The sequence below is a fragment of the Rhinolophus hipposideros genome, assembly GCF_964194185.1.
Source record: "Rhinolophus hipposideros genome assembly, chromosome: 2".
Lineage (NCBI taxonomy): Eukaryota > Metazoa > Chordata > Mammalia > Chiroptera > Rhinolophidae > Rhinolophus > Rhinolophus hipposideros.
In genome coordinates, this window is record NC_138048.1 from 7,631,112 (window position 1) to 7,656,689 (window position 25,578).

Consider the following 25,578-nt stretch of genomic DNA (forward strand, 5'->3'; position numbering starts at 1 on the left):
TTCTTTATCCAATCATATATCAAACAAAAGAACAAGACAAACAAATGAAGAAACAAAAATCCACAGATACAGATAATAGTTTAGTGGTTACCAGAGGGTAAGGGGGAAGGGAGGTGGTAGATGAGGGTAAAAAGGATCAAATATATGGTGATGAAAAGAGAACTGACTCTGGGTTGGTGAACACACAATGTGATATATAAATGATATATTACAGAATTGTAAACCTGAAACCTATGTAACTACTAACAATTATCACTCTAACAAACTTAATTAAAAAAGGGAAGACTTCTGTTTATCTAAGTTTAGACATACCTGAAGAAAAATATGGTAAACAAAAATGAGAATTCAAAATATTTACAAACAATTATTTGGTTTGTCAGAAAACCCCAAATCAAATCTTAAACATCACGGGATTTCACAGAATCTCAGAGAATATGATTAAGTAAAAAGCAAGGAAGAAAAGGGAAAAGGAAGGAAAAAAGGCACGAGCAATTATGAATGACTATCAAGAAACATCACAAAGTGGTCATATAAAAATAATCTAATCATGGCTTAAATAAACTTTTTTGCATGCAGAAATAATTTTCTAAGTAATTTCCTAAAATTTTACAAGACAAATGGATGCAACAGAGAACTAAAATTTATTGAAGTTCGCTATGGACTAGGCTGTTTACTTAACCCTCACAACCACCCAATGATGTCAGCATTATAATCCCTTTTAAAATTAAACAGCAGAAAATGACATGTGATAAAAATGATAAGAAACTGCACCTTAGGGCCAGAGGGAGACACGTATACATGCAGACATAGATAAAGACAACAAATTGTTTATAAATGGAGAAAATAAAAAACAATCAAAATCTTAGGTTAGGTATTTGTTCTCCCTAAAATGAAGAAATATAGACAATTAAAAGAAAGCAGAAGAGGCCAATGTTTAGAAAGACCTTTTGGTCCAACATTAAGTTATAACTAAAGAGAAAAAAAATAAATAATAAAAATACCTGGAAAAAATCAGGCAAATATTATTCACTGAAAAGAGAAAATATTAATTTCCTCTCCCCTCATTTTCTCTTTCTTTATTGAAGATGATATTTTGTCCTCTGGATAATTAATGAAAGATCAATGGCAACATAGAAGCAAACAGACCAAATGCAGAGTGTAACCAAAATAAAAACAAAAAAAACAAAAAACAAAACAGAGTTTAGAAATATCACTTTCAAAAGTCTTTACAAAGAAGCAACTTTTAGAGTCAATTATGTCAGTAATAGTGGAATCAGAAATATATAGCAACAGCAAAAGTTTACGTGAAAAGTAGAACTTAACGATACACACACATACAAGCACACACATACATGTAAAGGAGAGGAGAAGCAAAGCACTGTAGAGAAAAAAACTAAGGAATGGTTTAATTTAACTAAAGAGTTTTCTGATAATTAGACAATTTATTTTATTACACTATATTAGAGTAACAATTTAGTTTATTCCTAATAACTTTTAATGATAATAAATTGTTCCTTTTTATATTATGAAATGTATTTTTTGCTTATTACACAGAAAATATTCTGTAAAACATATAATCAAATACAGATAAGCAAAAAACGCTATATATTAATCGGGCTAGGCTAGGTAGTGCCATGGTTCCAAAAAGTCCCCGAATCTCAGGGGCTTAAAACAAACAAACAAACAAACAAACAAACAAACAAACAAACAAACACTATTTACTTTTCTCACTCATGCAATATTGCCTATTGTGGGTTGCTGTGTTAGGCTTCCTGGGCTTCCATAACAAAATACCACAATCTGGGTGGCTTAAACAACTGAGAAATTTACTTTCTCAGAAATTGCAGCTTAAAAGTTTGAGATCAAAGCCTTGGCACAGTTGATTTCTTCTGAGGCCTCTCATTCTGACTTGTAGATGGCCGCCTGCTTACTGTGTCTTCAAATGCATGCCGTTTTCTCTGTTTGAGCACAGAGGGAGGGAGGGAGAGAAAGAGTGGGGGGGAGAGAGAGAGAGAGAGAGAGAGAGAGAGAGAGAGAGAGAGAGAGAGAGAGAGAGAGAGAGAGAGAGAGAGAGAGAGAGGGGAATATCTGGTTCTCTTACTCTTATAAGGACACCAATACTTTCAGATTAAGTCTGCATGCTTATGACCTCATTTACTTTTAATTACCTCCCTACAGGCCTTATCTCAAAATACAGTCACATCAGGAATTCAAAATGTGAGTTTTGGGGGGACATAATTCAGTCCATACAGTTGTCTTGAAAATCACATGACTATAGCAAACATCAGAGGGGAGAGATGCAGTCCTATCATATTCCTGAAGAAAGGAAAACTGGAATATTGGAAAATACTCCAAAGGGTGATCACAATGTTTATAATTTTCTATTGCATTATGGTTTTTATAACTAATCTAGTTAATAATGCTATGATAAAAATCATTATATGAAACTTTTCAAAGCATATTGCTCCAGCATGAATTCCACAAGAAAAATTCTTAGAAGTAGAATAAGTGTATTAAACATCTTGAGCAATTTGTTGTATCCTGGCAAACTTTCCTCCTGAAAAATATTGTAGACACATGCCAATTCCTAAATTCTTGCAAACATTAGACATGTTATTTAAGAAGAAAAGGAGGATAGGAGAAAAAAGTTGATGGAGAAAACTTTTGCCAAGCACACTGTCAAAAAACACCATTTAATTCCTCTAATATGTTTTTCTTTCTTTTCTTACCAACAAAGCTTATCATCTTCTTCTTGCACATATTTTTGACAACATGAAAAATGTAGTCACTATTTTGGTTAATTTTTTTTTCTCAGTGAAGCATTTACCGTTCAATTACAGACGTTTTACCCTTTCTGAATTATTCATTACTTTATAGAAGAATTCTACATTGTAATATAAGTATATAGGTTTGTACACGCACATTGGTCAAAGATTCCATATAAGAAATTGGTATTTAGCAGCACATATCCTGACAAAGTTCCAAGGATTAAGGTTCAAAAGTACATGTAATGTTGCCTTTCTCTGAGCCCATGTCTATCAAGTCAGAAACTCACGTGCCACCATCTGAAAGTATATCTGTAATATCAGAAAAAACCCCATCTTTTTCCAAGAATAAATTAGAAATTGACAGAAGAATAAACATTTCCGATCTTTACCATTGCTCCTTTATCTCTTGATCTCACCAGAGAGCTGAGTTAGAGGTGGACAGCCCCTGAAGAAGGTTCAAGTCCAGGAATCTACCAAGCGCTGACCCTCCTCCCAATCCTACTGCGCCCCGTAGTCTTCAGCTGGATGTGCACTCTTGCCTCAAGCTATTTACACCGTGATCAGGCTAGTAATTAGCAAAATGTTTAATATAATATAGAAGCAATTAGGAGGTGATAACATGCAATTAAGATGTGTTTTCAGATTAAAGATTTTATAGTGCTCTTTTTCTTCAAAAGATAAAGTGCCTATCTCAAAATGTCAAACTGCAGTGATTTAATCTGAATTATTTTCAATTAATATGCATGTATTCTTGCGATGCGCTCACCGTTGTTATTGACATTGATAAATTAAGCTCATCCCAGCTGAATTTATCCTTGAGTCGCTCTATATTTCCTGAATGTCAGCTCTTTATTCTTGTTTTTTTCTTTGCCTACAAGCTGTGCGTGATCTAACTATAAGTCCCTTGATTCTTCCCTGGGATTACAGTGATGTGTCAGTCTCAGGAACAATAATCTAAAAGGGCATTGTTATAAATAGAGTGTTAGAATATAATTGTTTGTCATGTCATTTCTCCTCTTTAAATTCCCTTGAGTCCTGTTGAAGTAATTTAGACAGCTAAGATGACAAGAGTCTTGAGACTGTACTTATAGAGTTGTCCAACACATCTTTAGCCTATTCTGCCTTTTGAGACCATCTCATCTGCAAAGTAGGAAATGCAAACATCAAACAAGTTTTGACTACAGTGTGGATTTAATTTGAGAGATTATACTTATATGATACAAGCATTATGTCTCCCAATTCATCTGTACTTGTTGGGACAATGGCTATTAAATGCTATTTATAATTAATTAGAAATTGTCATGAGTGAGTAGAGTAGCTATTGAAGATAACTTAGAGGAAGTAAATATTTCATGTATAAGAAGTTTTTGTGTGTGAGGGTGTGTGTAAAGACAATGTGCAGATGAATGGATTGGGAGGAAAATAATTTTTAGCTAAAGAACTGGGCAAAGTTATTATTGTATATCAACTTTGCCACTTGTAAATTATGTATAACACTAATGATTATAGCATTGTTATACATGCCATACAATGGGGAGATAAAATTAGAAACAAATTTAATATTTCTTTCTAAACAAAAAGTACAGAAATGTCTCAAATTTGTGAATTATTTTATTAAGAAGCAATTAAAATTATATTTTTACAAATTATGAACAAATGTAATTTAAGAGGCAACAGTTCATAGAATAATGAGTACACCTTATGCCATGATGGATTTATAAATACATTTAATTGGACCTAGTAAATACGTATACTAGATTAGACTGAAAGTTTTTTTTTAACCTATCCAAGTTTACTAATATGAAAAAAATTAATTGTTTTACAAAATTGTTATGTTTATTAAGGAAGAATTAAACATTTATTTACTTGGTGGCTTTGTGAGTTTGACATAATTAGTGATTGTGGCTCAGAGCCTTTGAAGTACGGTACCTCCATATAGGAAAACTACGTAGTACCTTTAGGTATGTAAACAAAATATTGAAATTTTAATTATATTTACATTTCATCTGAAAATAAGAAATACCAGGGGTGCCAAAAAAATGTGTACACATTTTAAGCTATGTTATCTATGTATTACTTTTCTAAGTTGAATTGAATTACGATAGTAATGTGTTAATTGCAGAAGTCAAACGTGACTTGTATTCATCTTATGTTATTGATATATATTGCATATTACAATTTTAATACAATTTTTTTTCTTTCTTAAAGTGTGTATACATTTTTTAGCACCCTCTGTGTTTTAAACTTTACTAATAGTTAATATGTAATTAACATCCGAACCCCCACACTGCCCTGTGTCAAGAGACAACACAGAAGCCATATGTAATACGTATACACGTGCAGTGTGTCCTAGGGCAAAAGAGGAGTTCACAGCATGGAGGTATCAATGCAGGAAACATCAAGGCATTTGCTTTTGTTGTATTTCCATACATTGCATGGTTAAGTAGATCTGTGGACTACTATGTAGTTTTAATTAAGCTAGCCCTCAAAATTGACAAGTGACTTTATAAGATTCCTGCAAATAAAATGCAGCTGAACATACTCATCGTGCAAGTGCAAGTAAATTTCAACAAAAATCTTTGCATAATTAGAGATGGGATTGAAAAATTAGCATTCTGATTTAGTAAGAGGGGCCAATAATGCACTTCTTCCATTTGGGACTACTTGTCTTTTAGAAGTATCTTTTTCAGCGGTGACAATCATTAAGCAAGCATCAAAATAAATTGAACTTAAAAGCAGAGCTTTAAATAAAAAACTATATTTCAAATTATTCAACTAAAAAAAATTAAGTAGTGAATAATAATGATATTGCCTCCATCAAATATTGCTTGAGTGATAGATGTAAGATATAGCATCAATAAATAAAATATTTAAAAATTTTGTTTATTTGAGACAAATTTCATTCTAACTTTGAGTATACTACATACATTCATGGAATTAATATAGACACACAAAAATAAAATATATTAGCTCAATTAGAGAAGTATATATATTAAAACCAAACAGTCATCTTTTATTAAATTTATTGGGGTGACATTGGTTAACAAAATTATGTAGGTTTCAAGTGTACAATTCTATAACACATCATCTATAGATTGCATTGTGTGCTCACCACCCAGAGTCCAACAATTATTTTTGCAAACATTTGGCTAACTCAAGCAAAGTAATGTTTGATTTAAAAAATTTAGAGACAACTGTTATGGACAATGGACCTTTTGCTCTTTCAATACACTGAGGTTTGTAAAATGTGTTTAAGTGTATATGTGAGCTTAAACACACACAAACGTGTTTGTAAAAATGTACATTCCTGAACCCATATATAAGCTTGTGTAGAAATGTACTTTCATTCAGTACACCTTTATTAAATATCAAGACACTGCAATAGGTACAGAGTAGAAAATATGCAGTGCAATTATAGCAAAATTATTTGAAAGAAACATGGGGTAGAGAAAGTCAATATAATAGTGAAAATTATGTATTAGAAAAATATCTGATAATTATCCTGTGATAGGGAGTAAACACTTATTTTATTCTGTACAAATTATAATAATAAAAAATTATTTATAGCTACAAAGTACCTTTATCATTATGAAAATATATGTATAAACGAGAATACAGTTAAACTGTATGCAATTGGCACCTTTCCAGGTCAAAAACTGTCATATTGGTGGTTTATGTCCACTAAACATCACAGAAAAAAATTCTCTTGATTTTATACAGCTCCCCTTTCTTTTTAAAACTGTAAATGCCTAGAACAATGCCTTGCCCATGGTAGATGTACAATAAATGTTTGTTGAATAAACACTGTTATTAGCACAACATTTTTCGCATATTGTTACTACCTAGTCATGCCAATCACCTTCTGCCCATTGTCTACCTCTTTCTTAGAGAACCAGTTATTTGCTGGCCACAGCTGATGGACAGCTGACAAGCTGCTCAGTTTAATTCTCTCTCTCCCCCAAATGAGAAACTGGCAGTCCAGAGTAGGCAGAGGCAAAGCATCTGATTAGGCTTGGTGAGATTTCTTGGGACCCAGACCAGGCTGAAGGTATGATCACTCAGTAAATTCAGAGGTTTAGGATGACTAAACAAGCTTTTGTAAATGTTGTCTGAGAATTCTGATAAATTGAATTGGTAAACCAATTCACATACATATCAGGGCCCTGCTTTACACGGGCTAAGCACAATTGGAAGTCCAGAGACATAGATAGGCATTCTGATTCTAGCTGTTTGATTTTTAAATCTATTTTAAACAACCTAAGTATATGCCATTTCTTTTATCAGAGAAAAAGCATTCATCAAACACTAAAATCACTGCCTCTAATATCTGTATAATTTGAAGATAGTTTCTCAGCCATCCTCATAGATGGATCAGAAAAAGAACACTCATCCCTTGATTAGTATTCTGAATATGATCAAAATTATAAAGAATCTGGTATTCAGGATAGACTGATTATAATTTAATGTTTGTTTGTTTTTAACCAGTCAATAAAAAGTTAAGCTGCTCTCTACATTTGTCAGTGTTTGTAGCTCACTGTGGTTAAACAAAAAATGAGAAAATAATACTTATCTCCCCGAATAAATTTAGTCATATGTTATATACATTCATAAACACTTGAGAATATGCAGTTGTTTTAACCTGTGAAATGTTTCATTTCATCAGTAACTAAGAGAAGAATCTGCAATGAAGACATTTAAAATCTTCCTGATCAAATTTAATTCCACTGGGTGATATAAAGGATCCATTTACATTTCCAACCCTTTAGGGAAAATTGAAAGAGGAGTTTTAACAACTGTGCAGTTTAGTTACAATTGTTTGCTAATAAAAGACTGATTTTATTTCAGAGCAAGTAAAAATTACCGATAGCAGCAAAGCCCCAACTAACACACAGACTTCATTATGTTCTACCTAGATGTATGCATGTGTTTATAAAATGTGGGCTCTCTGCTTCACAATATGTAGAATAACTAACTAATTTTGAAAATCCGATCTTAAAACCTAATTCAAGGGGAAAACCTCTCAATCTGACAAAAGGAATTATTGCCGGAGATTAAACGGCTTGATGTTCCTCATTGTTCTAGTTGAGTCAGGAGGGAATATTAATTGAGATGTGCCATGGATTCCGGTGTGTGTTCCATAGTGGTTCACAGGTTTCCTGGTGGTCCTTCCAACAGGAGTAGCATAAATGAGTGGAATGAGAAGGATCATTCTGAACCGCAGTAGTTAAGCCATTGTTCTGTTTGGCACAAAAGGTAATGGTTGGTTGATTTGCTTTATTTCTGTGCTGTTCTGATTTTTCCCCCATCCACCCTAATCTCTACTACTTCCTCTGTGAGTCATCAGCAGCTGGACCCAGGGAGACCACGGGAACTGGCTCCCGGAAAAGAGCGCTAATGGAGCTATTACTCAAGTTCAATTCTCTTTAAGTGTGGTAAGAACCACGAGTTACAAGGAGATAGAAAAAAAAAAAAAGAATTATTTTGCATTTTCTGCTTTGAAGAGCCTCCAAATCATGCTGACCTCTTTATGTTTCTGTGCAGCCACATGATAGATATATTTATCTCAATAGTTCCTGTGAACAAATACAACTAAATGAAAAAAAATAAGAATATTTAACGTTATTACGCACAGTAATTTAATTATTTCTCCTGGAGTTTTTTGTTTATTGGTTTTGTTGTGTAGTGGTTTATTTTCCTTTGAAAATTCCAAAAGCAATATTTTAGCACCATTTTTCCTCACATAGAATTCATCCAACAGTTTCTGCTAGTCTCCATCTGATACAGTTACTATTATAACCTCCATTAGACATAAACACCCCTATTTTCTCACCACACAAGGGGATCTTGAATTAGATTCACAAAGAACAGCTTGATTTATAGTTGTTTTCTCTCCATCCTACGTGAAAAAAAAAAAAAAGGAAAAAAAAACTTAGCATGACATCAGGCTTTGATATGAGGGATTTCCCACAGTCTGCGGACAAACTCTCCTTGGTCGCTTATCTAAACTAGAGATTAGGCTTGAGATTTTATTAAAAAGGAAGATGCCGGGTACACAGACTGCATGGCCATGGTGTTGGGCTATTGAATGAGACTCTGAGTGAGAAAACCCAGATCTCAGGCTTGCACTATTATTTAACTCTTCATGTGGCATCTCAGATTTCTTCAAGTCAAACAAGATACTTTAAAATGCTAAAAATTGCTAAAGAAAGTTTATTGATTAATACATTTCTGCTACGGGTGGCATAAAGGAAATTTGCAGGAATTACAACCACAGATGATAGTGTCTCTTTGCTGACTAGAAGTACAAGGAAATGAGATCTCTGAAGGTAATTATGCAAGTAGAGAGAGTATGCAGTATGTGTGTTTGAGGCCCCTCTCCCCACTATGATGCCCTTACTACCCATAGAAACTTAGGAGCATTTTCTTCCATTAGTTCTCACCTTAAGGTAGCCAGCATTTTTTGGCTGTCAGTCTCTCTACCTGTCTTCCCATCGTATCATGTATTGACCAGGAGGCTCTATCTACTGAACCCAACCCATCCTTTATCCCTCAAGGGACATGTTTCCTGAAACTCTTTAGGCATTCTTCCCTTCCCTTACATACTTTAATGGTGAAATTGTTGAAAAAGATCTAATGATTTGTTCCACTCAAACATTTTCATTGAACAAAAGACTCCAGGAGTTAAAAAAAAGGGCAGTATAATTTTCTCATACATCTACATTTAAAATCTATTTCCCCTGAAGGGGATTAAGTCTAAATTATTTTGTTGGTAAGCAAATTACTTTTTTTTTTGGCTGTAGTTTCATTAGGAACTGTGAAGTTTTAAGTATCATATATATTAGTATTACTTCATTCCAAAAGTGTATTTTCAGTACCAATGGAATGCCTGCCAAAAATGTAATGTTACTTTTCTTGAAAATTTTAATTTTCTCTCTCCAAATTTAAAGGAAATCTTTGGGGAATTGAGAAATATTAGGGGATTTAAATGTTCAATGTTTATAAATCCCACATCAGTTTTTACCAATTGGTGGCTTTAAAAGTAACCACCCCAAGTGGGGTGGTTTTATATATATATATATATATATATATATATATATATATATATATATATATATATATATATATATATATACACACACACGCACACATATATATATACATATATATATGTATATATATGTATATACATATATATATGTATACACACACACACAGACACATATTTTTCTTTTCTTTTAATGTATGTTTTACATTGTATGGCATTGCCAGATATTTTCAGAATCATGGTTGTATACTGGGAAATATCACCATACTTATTCAAGTAATTACCCTTTCTCAAAATGAGTGACATGGTAGATAAGTAAAGTTGTGCCAGTTCAAATATAAATTAACTTTGATTAGGAAAAAAATAATTAAAATTTACTCATCTGTTTTAGAGAACTTCACTAGATTTTACAGCTTCCATTGAAAATTAATCACTGACTTATGTTTATTTGTTTTCATGCATGATCTCTGGTATTAGGAACACAATAAATTTCCCCATATTTTTAGTTTTTATTCATACAGCATGTATTAGTTTTACATAATAAGACATCTGACAATTTTTCAATCTTTAGTTATACAAGAAGTTGGGATAAGCCAGAAAGCCGTCCAGTTACACCCACTTTTAACAGATTTATTTGTTTTACAGTGGAAATGTGTATCTTCTTTAAAATTTTTAACCATTTAAAATTGCTTGCTATTTATGCTATCAATGATATTTATGATAACATTTGAAAATCTGTAGAAATATAAAGTAGCCTCAATGACCTCTGTTGTCCATAAAACATAAAACAGATTCCAATGAGAAATGTCAAAAGAGATGCATATTTTGTGATCTGATGAGTAGTAGTGATAGAAAATGACTCCGCATTGAACATTCATCCTTCCTTCTCATTACTCATTTTCTCCGCAAAGAGTTGTTAAGCATGTTTTATATATTAAGGCATTGTGCTAGAAAGTCTTTACTTAAGTCACAAGGGGATAATCTTTCAGCTTTATAAACATTTATCAGTATTAAAAGAATAATCACCTTCATATTTGATGTATACTTCTTTTAAAAATTCCCTTTATATTCCTGAACAAGTTTACAAATATTTCATTTTATGGAACTTCTATATCTAAGAAAAAGAAAAAAAAAATATTCCTGCTATTTTCTACCAGCTTTTGCTTATGTAGTTTGTTTCTAAGCTAAAATGTCTTATCCCTTTATCCATTCTTTACATCCTAGCAACAGACAGTGTGAAGAAAATGAATTTCAGTCTCTCTAGTTACTCTTGATCAAAACTATGATAAACTTAAACTGGAAAGCGACCTCTTTCTTCTGGTACTGTTTTGTATCTGTCTCAGCAAACTGTCTCTGAAGACCAGTGCAGTGTTGAAATACATTCTCTTTACGATCCAATCCAAAAAGAACCAGGCATTGGCTCAAGCTATTGGCAAGTGGCTTGGTACTGGGTTCAGTGATGAGGTTGGAAAATGGAGCTGAAAATTTGAGTAATGGAGGAAAGAGTGCTAAGAAGCTTCAGGTTTCTGCCAATAGGATACTATCACCAGCATTACCCACACAGGTCTTCTTTACTTGGAGCCAGTTATATTTTTGGAGGTTCTGGAAGACTGTAGAAAATGTAGGCCTAAAGAATATTTGGTCAGTAAGGGATTTTGAACTTGAATAAATGTTGAACAAATGTTGGAAACCATTATAATGCAAGAATAAATTTATCAGGAAATTGTATATTTATTGCATTTTAAAAGGAATAGAGCAGCTTCCCAAATATGTTCAGATCTATTGGTAATAAGGAATCAATCCAAACTGAAAAACTGTACCCACTATACACTTAGAATGAGAATGACAATATGGTCTAGAGAAGTATTATTTATGAGACTATAAGTTTCAACTTACATCCATCTATAAAAATATCAGCATACATGAAATTGTATCCTAAAACCAGGGAAATCAGAGAAAGAGCCTTATAGGAAAGATGTGGTTTAATATAGATGTGGTTTAAATAATATAGATGTGGTTCAAAGCATGAATTCTGAAGTCAAGCAGTTCTGGGTTTAAATCCTAGCTCTACAGTTATGAGAAATGTTACAGTTTAGACAAATTACCTCACTTCTCTAAGCTTCAGTTGCCTCATCTGTGCAATGGGAATAATATTGGTCCCTGACACGTAAGCTCATAGTGACTATTCAGTGATTAGCTCAGTGCATAGAACAGGGTACGTTGTAACTATAAAAAATTATTATTACTCCTCAGAATTCCCACAGCAATTTATCAGTACCACATCAATGTCTACATTGCATTATAGTTATTTGTGTATTTAGATTATAGCTTTTACCAAACCCCGGATGCAAATTGGATCTACATCTGTTTCAACTTTGGACCGCCACAATGCCTCAAAACTATCTTTCAAATACAGATTTATTTGAAGACATCAGAGTGATGACTTTACTAAAATGGCAGCATGTGTGTTTCACCCACAAAGATCAACACTTAGATGGCTATCCACAAACAAAAAGAGTTCTTGGACAGCTCTGGAGTCAAACCTTCTGCTATACACTGGGACAAAAAACCTGAGGATAATTGCAAAAAAAGCAAAGAAAGATAGCTTTTTTTGCCTGCATTGTCCCACCTATCAGGCCAGCGTTGTTCAACACCAAGAGGGAACTCCCTCTGTGTGAAGGGAAGAGTGGGGTGAGTGACCAGCTTCCCCAGTCTTTCGGGGTCCGCACGAAGGTACCACTTCAGTTTAACTGCACCCAGACTGGCAAAGCTGAGACATAGATGGACAGGAACAAGGAAGAAAACAGGAGTTACTAGTAGTAGCCATGCACCAAATGTGATCACAGTGACCTTCTCTGCAGATAAACCCATCAACTTTCACAACAACAAAGCAAACAAATAAACGAACACAAATGGCTAGCACAGACTCTGTGGACATCCAGCAAATGTTCACCATTTTTCACACCACTGTATTGGCATTCACGGAAGCCAGCTTCCTGAGTATCTTCCCACTCCCTGCCCCTTCCCCCTGTCAGGGTCTGGGAACGACATTGGCAGCCGATCCAGACTCCAGTGGCTGTGCAATTGGAAGATGCCAGCCTGGATCCCCACATCTGAACCCCACCTCTGTGCACGCCAGCAGCTTGACACGTCTTCCCTCCACCACCATGCGCACAGCTGACAGGGAGACTGTGCAGCCATGCAGGAACACATCAAAAGCCAGGACCCACACAGCTGCCTGTGGGCCTAGGTCAGGACCTGTCTTCTGTCACTGGCCTGCACCAGGGCACTCACTGCAGCTAGCCCCTCCAGCTCTGTACTTACACAACCCGGGCCCAACACCCATCACCAGCCTCCACTGCCATGCACCCACGGTGAAGTCCAGCAGCCACAGCACTGCACACCAACAGCCATGGCCTGTCCGGGTGCCAGGGCATTCACAGTTAGCCCTGACCCTTGTTGCCTGCCCTGGCTCCCACCACTGCATGTGTGTCTGCAACTGGCCCCTGCCACAACACAAGCACGGGTTCCCAAAGCTGAGTGTTCGCACATCACCAGCTTTATTCACCACCACTGCCTGCACTTGTCCCGCGATGCTGGACCTGGTGCCACCACCAAGGAACCCAGCAACCCTTACAGCCACTGTGAACCTTCTGCACAGGGTGGTGCAGGGGACCTGCCACTGTGTGCCAGGGACCACACAGTTGGGAATGTTGTGAACCCCACAAAAGAAAGAAACCGCAACCAAAAAACCTTTACTTAGCAAACGTGTTCTTCAGAAATGAAGGCAAGAAAAAGACTCCCTAACAAATTCTGGGTTCATTGCCACTAGACCTACCTTACAAGAAATGCTGAAAGAAGTTCTTTAAGCTGAAACAAAAGGATGCTAATTAGTACCATGAACACATTAGTAACACATTAGTACAGGTAAGTCTATAATCAGATTCAGAATATTCTAATACTGTAATATGGTCATGTGTCAACCATTTAATTGTAATATAAAAGTTAAAGGACAAAAGTATTAAAAATAGTTGTAGCTCCAATAATTTGTCAATAGATATGCAATATATGAAGATATACATTGTGATATCAAAAACATAAAAGCAGGGGCATAAAAGGGTTGGATTTTGTATGCGATCGAAGTTGTTATCAGCATAAAATAGACTGTTATGTGTATAAGATGTCTTATGTAAGCTCCATGGTAACCACACAGCAAAAACCTACAGTAGATTCAGAAAAGATAGACAGAAAGGGAAAAAGCATACCATCTAAGACATACCACTACAAAATTGAGAGCCCAGAAATAAGCCTTTGCATTTATAGTCAACTAATATGACAAGGGAGCTGAGACTATGAGTATGCAATTGGGAAAGGATTGTCTCTTCAATAAACCGTGTTGGTAAGCTGGATAACCACATGTAGAAAAATGAAATTGGACTTCTATCTTACACCACTCACAAAAATTGACTTGAAGTGGGTTAAAGACTTAAACATAAGACCTCAAATTGAAAACCTCCTAGAAAAAAAACATAGGGGAAAAGCTCCTTTACATCTGTTTTAGCTACAATTTTTGGATGACACCAAAAACACAGACAACAAAAGCAAAAATTAATGTGAGATTAATCAAACTGAAAGTCTTCTCTGTATAGCAAAAGAAACAATCAACAAAATGAAAAGGCAACCTACAATATTTGCAAATCAAACAAAGGGTTAATATTCAAAATGTATCATGAACTCATATAAATCAATAGCAAAACAAAAACCCAAAGCAAACAAACAAACAAAAAACAAGGAATCTGATTAAAAAGTGAGTAGGCAGAATTGAATAAATATTTTCCCAAAGCCATACAAATGACCAATAGGTATGTAAAAAGATGATCAACTTCACTAATCCTCAGGGAATTGCAAATCAAAACCACAATGAGATATCACCTCACACTTGTTAAAATGACTATTATCAAAAATACAAGAGATAACAAGTGTTGGCTAGGATGTGGAGAAGAAAGAACCCTTGTGCACTGTTCATGAGAACATAAACTGGCGTAGTCACTCTGGAAAATATCATTGAGGTTCGTCAACAAAAATTAATAATAGAACTACCATATAATCCAGTAATACCACTTTTGGGAAATATTCAAAGGAAATAAAACCAGGATATCAAAGAGATATTTGCACTTTCATGTTCTTTGTTGCATTATTCACAATTACTATCAAAATAACCTAAGTGCCCCTCAACAGATGAATGGATAAGGAAGATGAAATATATACACACACACACACACACACACACACATTATATGTATATATATGCATATATATATATATATATATATATATATATATATATATGCAATGAATATTGTTCAGTCATGAGAAAGAAGGAAATCCTTTCATGAGAAAGAAGGAAAGCCATTCACAACAATATTGATGGACCCTGTGGGCATTGTGCTAAATTAAATAAGGTAGAAACAGAAAGAGAAATACTGTATGATCTCACTTATACTTCAATCAAAAAGGTAAAACTCATAGGAAGAGAGTCATGGTGGTTACCAGGGGTTAAGGAGTAGGGGAAATGGGGAGATACTGGTTTAAATATATATAAATATATATATTTAACCATATATATATACATTATTTAATATATATATACATTTAATAAATATATATACATTTATTTAATAATTAAGCAATTAAAAATATCAAACTTAAAAAAAATGTTTGTGAGTAATGAATCAACATTTCATAAAGCCATATGTAATGGTCTGAATGATTGAGCCTCCCCAGAGTTTATATGTTAAAATCTCACATCCAATGTGATGATAATAGGAAGTAGGGCTGTTGGGCTTAGGTCAAGGGGATACAGACTTCATGAGTGGGATTCGTGCTCTTATAAAATAGAGCCCACAGGGATCTCTCACTCCTTTCACTACGTGAGGACACAGTGAAAAGATGCCGTCTATAAATCAGAAAGCAGGCTTTCATTACCAAATCTACCAGCACCCTGATCTTGGACTTCTCAGCCTCCAGAACTGTGAGGAATGAATTTTTGGTTTTTTTATAAGCCAAGAAAAATATTTACAAATATTTTATCATAAAGTCAAGTTACTATTTATTTAATGAAATATAAATAAATATTTTAATTAATCAATTAATCAAATAAGTTATATTTCTATAATAAAATAAAAGGGTTGGATTAGAGCTGAGAACACTCGATTTTGAATTTAGGTATTGCCCCTTACTACAGTGTTTGAGGACAGGCTTTATACTTCTTGAACCTTAAATACTGTGAACAATAAATAATTAAAATTTGAATGAGATTCCATATGAAAACACCAGCTCATACTGTTTAGTCAACCAGTGGCATTTAAGAAACTTTTAATGGTACTATTATTAAATGGATTCAGAAAATATGTCAGAATTATTCCATTGTGGGTTTTCAACTTTTTATGTCTCTCTCACAAAATGTGTATTCCTAAAGCTAATTCATCTATGAAGCTGTATACAAATAATTTGAGCTGAGTTATGTAAGCGTAAGACGCAACGAAAATTCCCCCAAACAAAAATTAAATGAGAGCATGTTTTTCTTAAATCCTTTTATTCTCTCCTAAGTAAGTTTATACTGTATCTATTGATAATAATATTCTAATAAAGTTTTCAACAAGAACCTTAACGTGAAAATATAATTTATCCTATATTTTATCCTATTTACTGGGTATGTGTCACTTTCTTAGGGATGCCATAACAAAGTACTACAAACGAGGAGGCTTACAAAAACAGAAACTTATTCTCTCACAGTTCTAGAGGCTAGAAGCCCAAAATCAAGGTGTCTGTCAGCAGGGCTGTGTTCCTGCTGAGACTGGGTAGAGTACTTTCTTGCCTCTTCCAAACTTCTGCTGGTGACCATCAGCACTTGATAGTCGTTGGCTTGGACCTGCATCACTCCAGTTTCTGCCTCTGTTGTAACATGGAATTCTCCTCCTGTGTCTGTGTGTTTTCTTAGAAGTCCACTATTATACTGGATTAGGGTTCACCCTTATAAACCTCATCTTAATTTAATTACATCTGCAAATGCATTATTTCCAAATAAACTCATGTTCTCAAGTACCAGATGTTAGGATCTTAATATATCTTTTCATGGATGCCATTAAACCCTTCAGAGTCACCTGTTATATCACAGGCAATGTACAAGGCATTGAGGACACAACAGCAAAAAACACAGACAGGAAGTCTTGTCATAATGGAAATCACATCTACCTTTGATTTGGGAAAAGAATGGCTCCATATCAACCCAGGAGTTCCTCCTTGCGTAATTTCTCTATCCCAGGAATTGTGTTAAATCTTTCTATTTGTTTGGGGAAAATTGACTTCTTTTCTTTTTTTCTTTTTCGAATTGACATCTTTTCTATACTGTCTTTTTCCAATGTGACTCAGTATGTGTAAATACATTATGTCTCTCCATTTATTTAGAAACATTTAGATTTTTTAAAAAAATTGATTCACCAGAATTGTGTATTTTTCAGCATAAAAGTTCCGTACATGCTTTGATAGATTAATACTTAAGTATTTAATTACTTTGAGTTGTTGTATATGGTATTGCATTTCTAATTTTGACCTCCATGTCTTCATTGTTAGTGTATAAAAATGCATGTGACTTTTGCATGTGTATCTTGTGTTCTGGGAACTTGTAGAACTCACTTATAAAGTTTAAAAGTTTTTTTTTTGTTGTTTTTGTGTGTGTGTGTGGGTTTTGTTTTTTTTTTTTTTTGTAGACTCCTTGGAAATGCCTACATAGGTAATCATGTCCTCTACAAATAGGGATCATTTTGTTTCTTCCTTTCACATTTATATGTTATTCTCCTATTAGACTGGCTGGAACTTCTACTAGTACTATGTTGAATAAGACTGCTGAAAAAGTACATCGAATTTCCTCTCAGGACTTTTTTAGCTGTGTCCCACAAACTTTGATATGTTGTATTTTCATTTTCATTCACTTTAATGTATTTTTTATATTTCCCTTGAACCCTTTTCTTCAATTCATGGACTATTTAGAATTGTTTTGTTTAGTTTCCAAGTGTTTAGTGACTTTTTTCCTGGTATCTTTGTGTTAATGGTTTTTAGTTTAATCCCATTGTAGTCGGAGAATGGACTCTATGATTTCAATTCTTTTAGACCTTTTGGAGTTTGTTCTATTTCTCTATTTTCCTATCATATCAAAGATAGCTCTTGATACGTCAGTATATCAAATATACTTTTTTCTTTTTTAACTTTTTACTGTAGTGGTTGCCCTACAGTTTACATATGCATTTCATTTAATCCAAGTTCACCTTCAAATAACATTATACTGCTTCATAGATAGTACAACTACCAAATAGCAGAGTATTCCCAGTTCCTCACTCTCATTCTTTATAACATCGCTATCATTCATTTCTGTTATCCATAGTTATAATTACTGAATACTCTGTTGCCATTATTACTTTCAAAAAAAATATGTTAGATAAATTAAGAATAAGGAAAAAAGGTGATTTTATTTATCTTTATTTATTCCTTTTCTGATGCTCTTCCTTTCTTTATGTAGATCCAAGTTTCTGACCTATATCATTTTTCTGCTCTCTGAACAACTTCTTTTAGCATTTCTGGCAAGTCACATTTACTGGTAGAAAATTCCCTCAATTTTTATTTCCCTAAGAAAATTTTTATTTCTCCATCACTTTTGAAGGATAATTTTACTGGATGCAAAATCCTAGGTTGGTTCTTTTTTGTTTTTCTTTGAACCTTAAATATTTTGATTTCACTCTTTACTTGCATGGTTTCCGAAGAGAGGTTTGATATAACTTTTATCATTGTTTCTCTATAGGTAAGGTGATTTTTTTCTTCTGGATTTTTTCAACACTTTCTTTTTGTCTATAATTTTCTTCAGTTTAAATAGAATATGTGTAGTTGTTTGTTTATTGTTAGTATTTCTTCTGCTTGATGTCCTTTGAGTTTTTTGATCTGTGGTTTGGTGTCCATCATTAAATTTGAAAATTTCTCAGCCATTATTACTTCAAACATTTCTCTATCTCTTTCTTTCTTCCTTTCTTTCATCCTGTCTTTCTTTTTTGTCTCTTTTTATCTTTTTCTCATTCTTCTTCTGGTATTTATATTAGGTTTATGTTACACCTACGGTAATTGTCCTATAGTTTTTGGACAGTTTGTTTTATCTTTTTCTCTTAATATTGTAGTTTTAGAAATTTCTATTGATGTTTCTTCAAACGCACTGATTTTTACCTTGCCTTTGTCTAATCTATTGACTAGCCTATCAAAAATATTCTTCATTTCTTTTACAGTGTTTTTTTTTTTTTTTATTTTTAGGCATTTCCTTTTTGTTCTTTCTTAGAGTTTTCATCTCTCTGTTTACATTTTCCGTTTGTTCTTGCATATAATAAACTATTGCATATAATTGGCTGTTACATGGAACTGATAATGTCTACTTTTTCTATGAGAGCACTTAGCTTATTATTTATAGTTGTCTTGAATTGTCAGTCTAATAATTCCAACATCTCTGCCATCTCTGAGTCAGTGCTGATGCTTGTCTCTCTCTTTAAACTGCATTAATTCTCTTTTAGTATACATTTTTTAGTTGAAAGCTGGACATAATGTACTGGCTAAAAGAAACTTTGATAAATAGGTCTTTTGTATGAAGTTTTATAGTTATTTGTAAGAGAGTTAGACTATGTATATTATTCACTATAGCCGTGGGTGCTAGAGGCAATAATTTTTCTAGTGCCCTCATCTTCTTCTCTCCTATTGTCTTTGGTTTTTCTCAGACATGTTTCTAAACATGTTTAAAATGACTTATGGTACTTTGTGGCTAGCCTTTCCACTCTGAGTTATCATGTGATCAGTAGAAGTTTTTTACTTTAATGTAGCTTACTCACTGTTTTTCTTTATGGTTAGTGCTTGTTGTATTCTGTTTAAATATTCCTACTGTAGATTCATGATGTGTTACCCCCATATTCTCTTTTGAGTACTTTATTATTTTTTCCATTTATATTTAGTTCCACTAACTGCCAAAAATTGCATTCTGTGTATGTATGAGATAATAGTCAAATTTTACATTATCTTTATGTAGATAAACAATTTCTATAATATGTTTTCCAAAATGACACACTCTGAGAGTGAAAATGTATGTAATAAACAATTATGTTTAATAAAGAGGCAACCAACAGAGAAGATTTTTGCAAACAATGTTTCCAATAAGGGGCTAATATACGAAATATATAAGGAACTTATACAACTAAACAACAACAGTAAAAAAAAAAATCCAGTTAAAAAATGGGCAGAGAACCCAAATAGATATTTCTCCAAAGAGGACATGCAAATGCCCAATAGACATATAAAAAGATGCTCAACATCACTAATTATCAGAGAAATGCAAATATAAAACACAATGAGATATCACCTCACCCCAGTCAGAATGGATATCATCAAGACAAATAATAACAAGTGTTGGAGAGGCTGTGGAGAAAAAGGAACCCTCATATACTGTTGGTGGGAATGCAGACTGGTGCAGCCACTATGGAAGGCAGTGTGGAGATTCCTCAAAAAATTAAGCATAAAATTACCATATCCCTCTCCTGGTATCTACCCAAAAAATCTGAAAACATTTATCTGTAAAGGTATATGTACTCCGATGTTCATTGCAGCTTTATTTATGGTGACCAAGACATAGAAACAACCAAAGTGTCCTTCAATAGATGATTGAGTAAATAAATCGTGGTATATATACACAATGGAATACTATTCTGCCATAAGAAAAGATGAAATAGTTCCATTTGCGACAACATGGATGGATCTTGAGATTATTATGCTAAGCGAAATAAGCCAGACAGAAAAAGTCGAAAACCATATGATTTCACTGATATGTGGTATATAAAACTGAAAACAATGAAAGAACAAGAAAAACAAATGAAGAAACAAAAACTCATTAACACAGACAATAGTTTAGTGGTTATCAGAGGGTAAAGTGGTAACGGGATAGTAGATGAGGCTAAGGGGGATCAAATATATGGTGATGGAAGGAGAACTGACTCTGGGAGGTGAACACAGAATGTGATATATAGGTGATGTACTACAGAATTGTACACCTGAAATCTATGTAACTTTACTAATAATTGTCAACCCGATACATTTTAATTCAAGAAAAAAACAAATAATTACGTTAGATCAAAATCATCCCCACACTGTATTTTGAAAATGTTTACTTTTCCCATTGCTTACAGCACCACATTAGTGTTTGGGATTAGAAATCATGTAGTTTGCAGTGGGGTCAACTGTTGTTGGGCCTCTTACCAGGGGCTCATGAATCCTCTCTGGGAGTGTCTCTAGCACTTTTTTCACAAGGGCTGGTTTGGAAACAAGAGTCTACCTCAGGGTCAGCAGCTGGGTCTATAGAGAGAGGTCCTGCACGCAGGTGTATGCACAGTATGGTTCCTGCCCGGTCACTGGGTGGGTCCCTGGGCAGGCAGTACTGGCTCTGGACCATAGCTGAAAAGGACTTAAACCAAGTCCCAGGATGGTTCAGGACTAACAGCTGGGACCAAAGTCCACAGACCTGTCTCTAGAGGCACAAATGGGCATGTCTCCCACCAGATCCCTAGGTGGGCAGGACTGCCCCCTGACCGCAGCTGGGAGATTCATGAAGCCAAGTTATAGGACAGTTTCATGATTCACAGTCAGACCAAAGTTTGAGGGCTTGCCTCCGAGGACATGTTTGGTGTTTTTCCTGGTGGGTTTCCGGGTAGGCAGAACTTCTCATGGACCATAGCTGGGAGAGGCTAGAGCTGAGTCACAGGGCTGTTTCAGGATCTGCTTTCAGACTAAGTTGGTTGGCTTGTGTCTGGTGGCACCAGCCGGCCTGTCTCCCAGGATATAATGGGGCTGGAGGGACCGCTCATGAACTGTGGCTGGGAGGAACTGGAGTCCAGTGACTGGGCCATTTCAGAATCTAAAATTAGACTAAATTTGGTGGGTTTGTCTCCAGGGGCTTCCAGATCACAACTGATTGGAGCTGGAACTGGGTCATAGAGCTACTTCGGGGTCCACAGCCTGGGCCAAAAACTGGGTCTATTGCCCGAAGCATGGTAGGCATGACTCCTCCTGGGTCCCTTGGCCAATGCTGCTGGTGGCAGCACCAACGCCAAATAGAGTTGTAGCCGAGTCCACAAGCAGAAGAGCTGTTTCCTGGTGTGTAAATAGGACCACAGTCACCAATCAGCCACTTGGGCACAGGCCTGCCTTCCCCGAAGGACCCTCCTTGGTCTTGGACTCCACTGGGTTTCACAGTCTCCTACCTGCATCCCAAAGCTCTCACAAAAACACTCCTTTTTTTTTTCTGTGAATGGCTGACAAATTATTTTTGTTGAGGGAGCATATGAGTGAGAGACCTTTTATTCCATCATCTTGCTGACATCACTCCCCCTGGAGGAAACTTAAATGCATATTAATAAGTGAAAGGAGACAATCAGAAAAGCTGTATATGATTCCAACTGTATGACATTCTGGAAATGGCAAAACTATGGAGGTAGTTAAAATATCAGGGGTTAAAAACATCAGTGGTTAAGGAGAGGGAGAAGTGAATAACAGGATTTTTAGGACAGTGAAACTATCATCATGGTGAATATATGTCATTATACCTTTGTCCAAATCTATGGACTGTACAACACAAGGAATGAACCTTAATATAGATTCTGGATGATAATGATGTGCCCATGTAGGTTCATCAATTGTAATAAATGTACCACTCTGATGGGGGGAGATGATAATGGGTTAGGTTATGAATTTTTGTGGGTAAGAAGTATATGGAAACTCTGTATTTTGATTTTAGGTTCATTCTATGAACACAAAACTTCTCTAAAAATAAAGTCAATAGAAATAATCTAGTCCAAAAGTTTATATGAAATGATTCTTGTGCATTTTCAAGGTGGTAATATACTGAAAATTATGAATAATATAAATTTCCCAATATTTTGCCGCTTTCATATATATATATATATATTTTTTTTTTAAATAAATTCTAACTAGATGTTTGAAAACTGGTATCTTAACACATTGATGAATTCAGATTTCTTTTTTAGTTTCCCATACTTTTACTGAGCAATAGCTATTCAGGAGATTAACTTTGGTTTCCCGGGCAAGAATCAAATTATTAATCAATAAAAAGTATAACTCTTGTTCTTAATATTTGCATAAGTTCTTTACTTTTATAAATAATTCAATTAGTTAGAAACTTCAGAAAACATTACATAATAATAGCTATAATAGTGGGTTTTTTTTTATGTCCTTTAGTGGAAATGCCTTCATACTTCTTAATATTTCATTTAATTTTTATGTTTATTCACATGTAATTGTGCATCATATATTTTTGAACTACCCTCCTTATATGTTACCACTTTAGATTAGAACACAAATGATGAAGTTTTAATTTGTAAAATAACCTCTCAAAGAGTTTAAATAGACAAAACCTTCTGGTCTTTGACTGTTTCAAAGAACTCAGTAGTAAAACATTGTGTCCAGTGCCCTATGGTGGGTTTTTGTTTGTCTGTTTGTTCGGTTAATTCCACCTATCAAGGTTTTTAAAAAATGTCTCTTACTGAAGACTTAGGATATCTATATTTTGCTACAAATATAGTCCACTTTACCACAATCTCACATCTACTTGGTGTGTGCCTGGTATTTCACCAAAGGGATGCTGACTCTGCTGGGATGGGGGAGTGCCTCTTTCCTAGACCACAGGAAGTTCCATTTGCCGTCCTCTTCCTGGGGAGGGGGTCTCACTGCTGTGGCATCACAACATGTTTTGCTTGATGCCAAAAGCTGGAGGCAGTAAAAAATAAGTCAGTAATATTGCACAAAATATAAAAGTCAGGTAAGAACCGACTTCAGGGACCCACAACCAAAACGAGGAAATGTGGTAAAGGGAGCATTGACAGGCTAGACTAGAAATTGATTGGTTGCAAAGGAACACTCATGTTGTAACTGACATATTTATTTAATTTACTCTCACACTCCATAATTCTGGTGTTGGGGCACCGAGTAAATGTTTGTCTGTACTGGCTTTGCAGCGTGTAGTCATATTTCAGAAGCTATAATTTGATAAGCAGTACATCTGAATAAACTTAATTATGACCTCTGTTTTATTGTGTAATAAGAGCAGTGACCGAATTGTGTTGACAATTCTTACAAAGCTGGTATTTACAATAAAAGTGCCCTTTGTTTTTATTTCCCTCTCCTCTCTAAAGCATATTTTTGACTACTAATTAAAGGAACCTAAAAATTGGGGGCAGAGGCTCTTCAAAAACTGCCACATGAGCCTTCAATGGTTGGTCAAACGGAGCCCATAACAGGATCTTCCCCAGTTTTGCAAAATCTGAAAAAGACTGGTTGTTGAATGGAAAGAATCTCTGTAAATCAAGTCCTGAGGGCTAAGGTCATTGTGAATGAGGGTAAATCTTAAGGGAATTACCTCTGTTTAGGTGACAATGTGGGTTATCTCAGCTCCCAAGTCTCTACTTCAACATTGGAATGCAGCTGGTGAACCAGAGGAGACAAAGACCCATTCATGGGTACCACACGTGCATAGCTGCATATGCTGCTTCACATTGGTTTAAGGACATTAAGCATGTTTACCATCTCAAGCTAATTGATATTTACCTGAATGCAAACCAGATTTTATTAACTCCTATACTACTCTATATATTCCCTTCAATCGTAGCCCATTCTATAATGAAATGGACTGCTAATAAGGCTAACAATGATAACAAATATGGCTTGCAAAGGGCAATTTTGAATAATGGAAACTTATTCTGTGACCAGAAGTCCCAAGAATTCACATAGTCAAGTGAGGGTTCTGATTTGCCTAACTGGGGAATGACTGATTATAAGGAAGTTCATGTCAATCAATTCTTACCAAACTAATAAATAAGGAAATAAAAGTTCGTCCTTATCTTCATCCAATTAGGATAGATTTATTTTATTTTAACTAACATTTTGATACGATAATTGTAGCAAGAAGATAAATAACGCACCAGTCCGGGGAATCATTTTAGGGAAGCAGTTATTTTCTTAACTAGCAAAATATTTCTGGAGTCTTTGCTGGTTATATCCGGACCAAATTTAACAAAGATCATGTTTATTAAAAGTCCCTTTGGTTTATTGCAGATTACTTTTCAAGATCTAGTACTTTACTCTCCTTATTATTTCCTCTTCACCATGTTTTCCCTCATTTTAAATTCTCCATTGAGACTGCTTACCAACTCGATTATCCCCAAACTCTCACTTTAAGTTAAAAAAATAGTATATTCAATAACCCTAGAACAAATATAATTTATAAAAATAATAATTTGCAGTGCCAGCTCTTCGGAGGGATTTTTTTTTTCCTCCTCTGTGAATGTGTCTAATGAGAGAATGTGTATGTATCAGGAGGGGAATAGACCATTTGGGTTCCCAGATTGCTTGTCCTATTTAGCATTATTATTTTTTTTTAAAGTTGCAATTAGTATTAGCCTTAAGAAATGAATGAAAATTGGCGATGAATGAAAAAGTTAATAGATGTTAGTATTGTAATTAGCAAGGGTCTGATCCTGCAAGAGTGGTTTTACAACTGTACTCTTTGGAGGGCTTGCAAGTCTCCAGCCTGTCTGCCTGGAGCTTTGCACCACATGTGAGGGAAGGGTTTCAGTGGAGAAAGAATGAATTGCCCTCCTCTGCCACCCTGTGATAATGGGA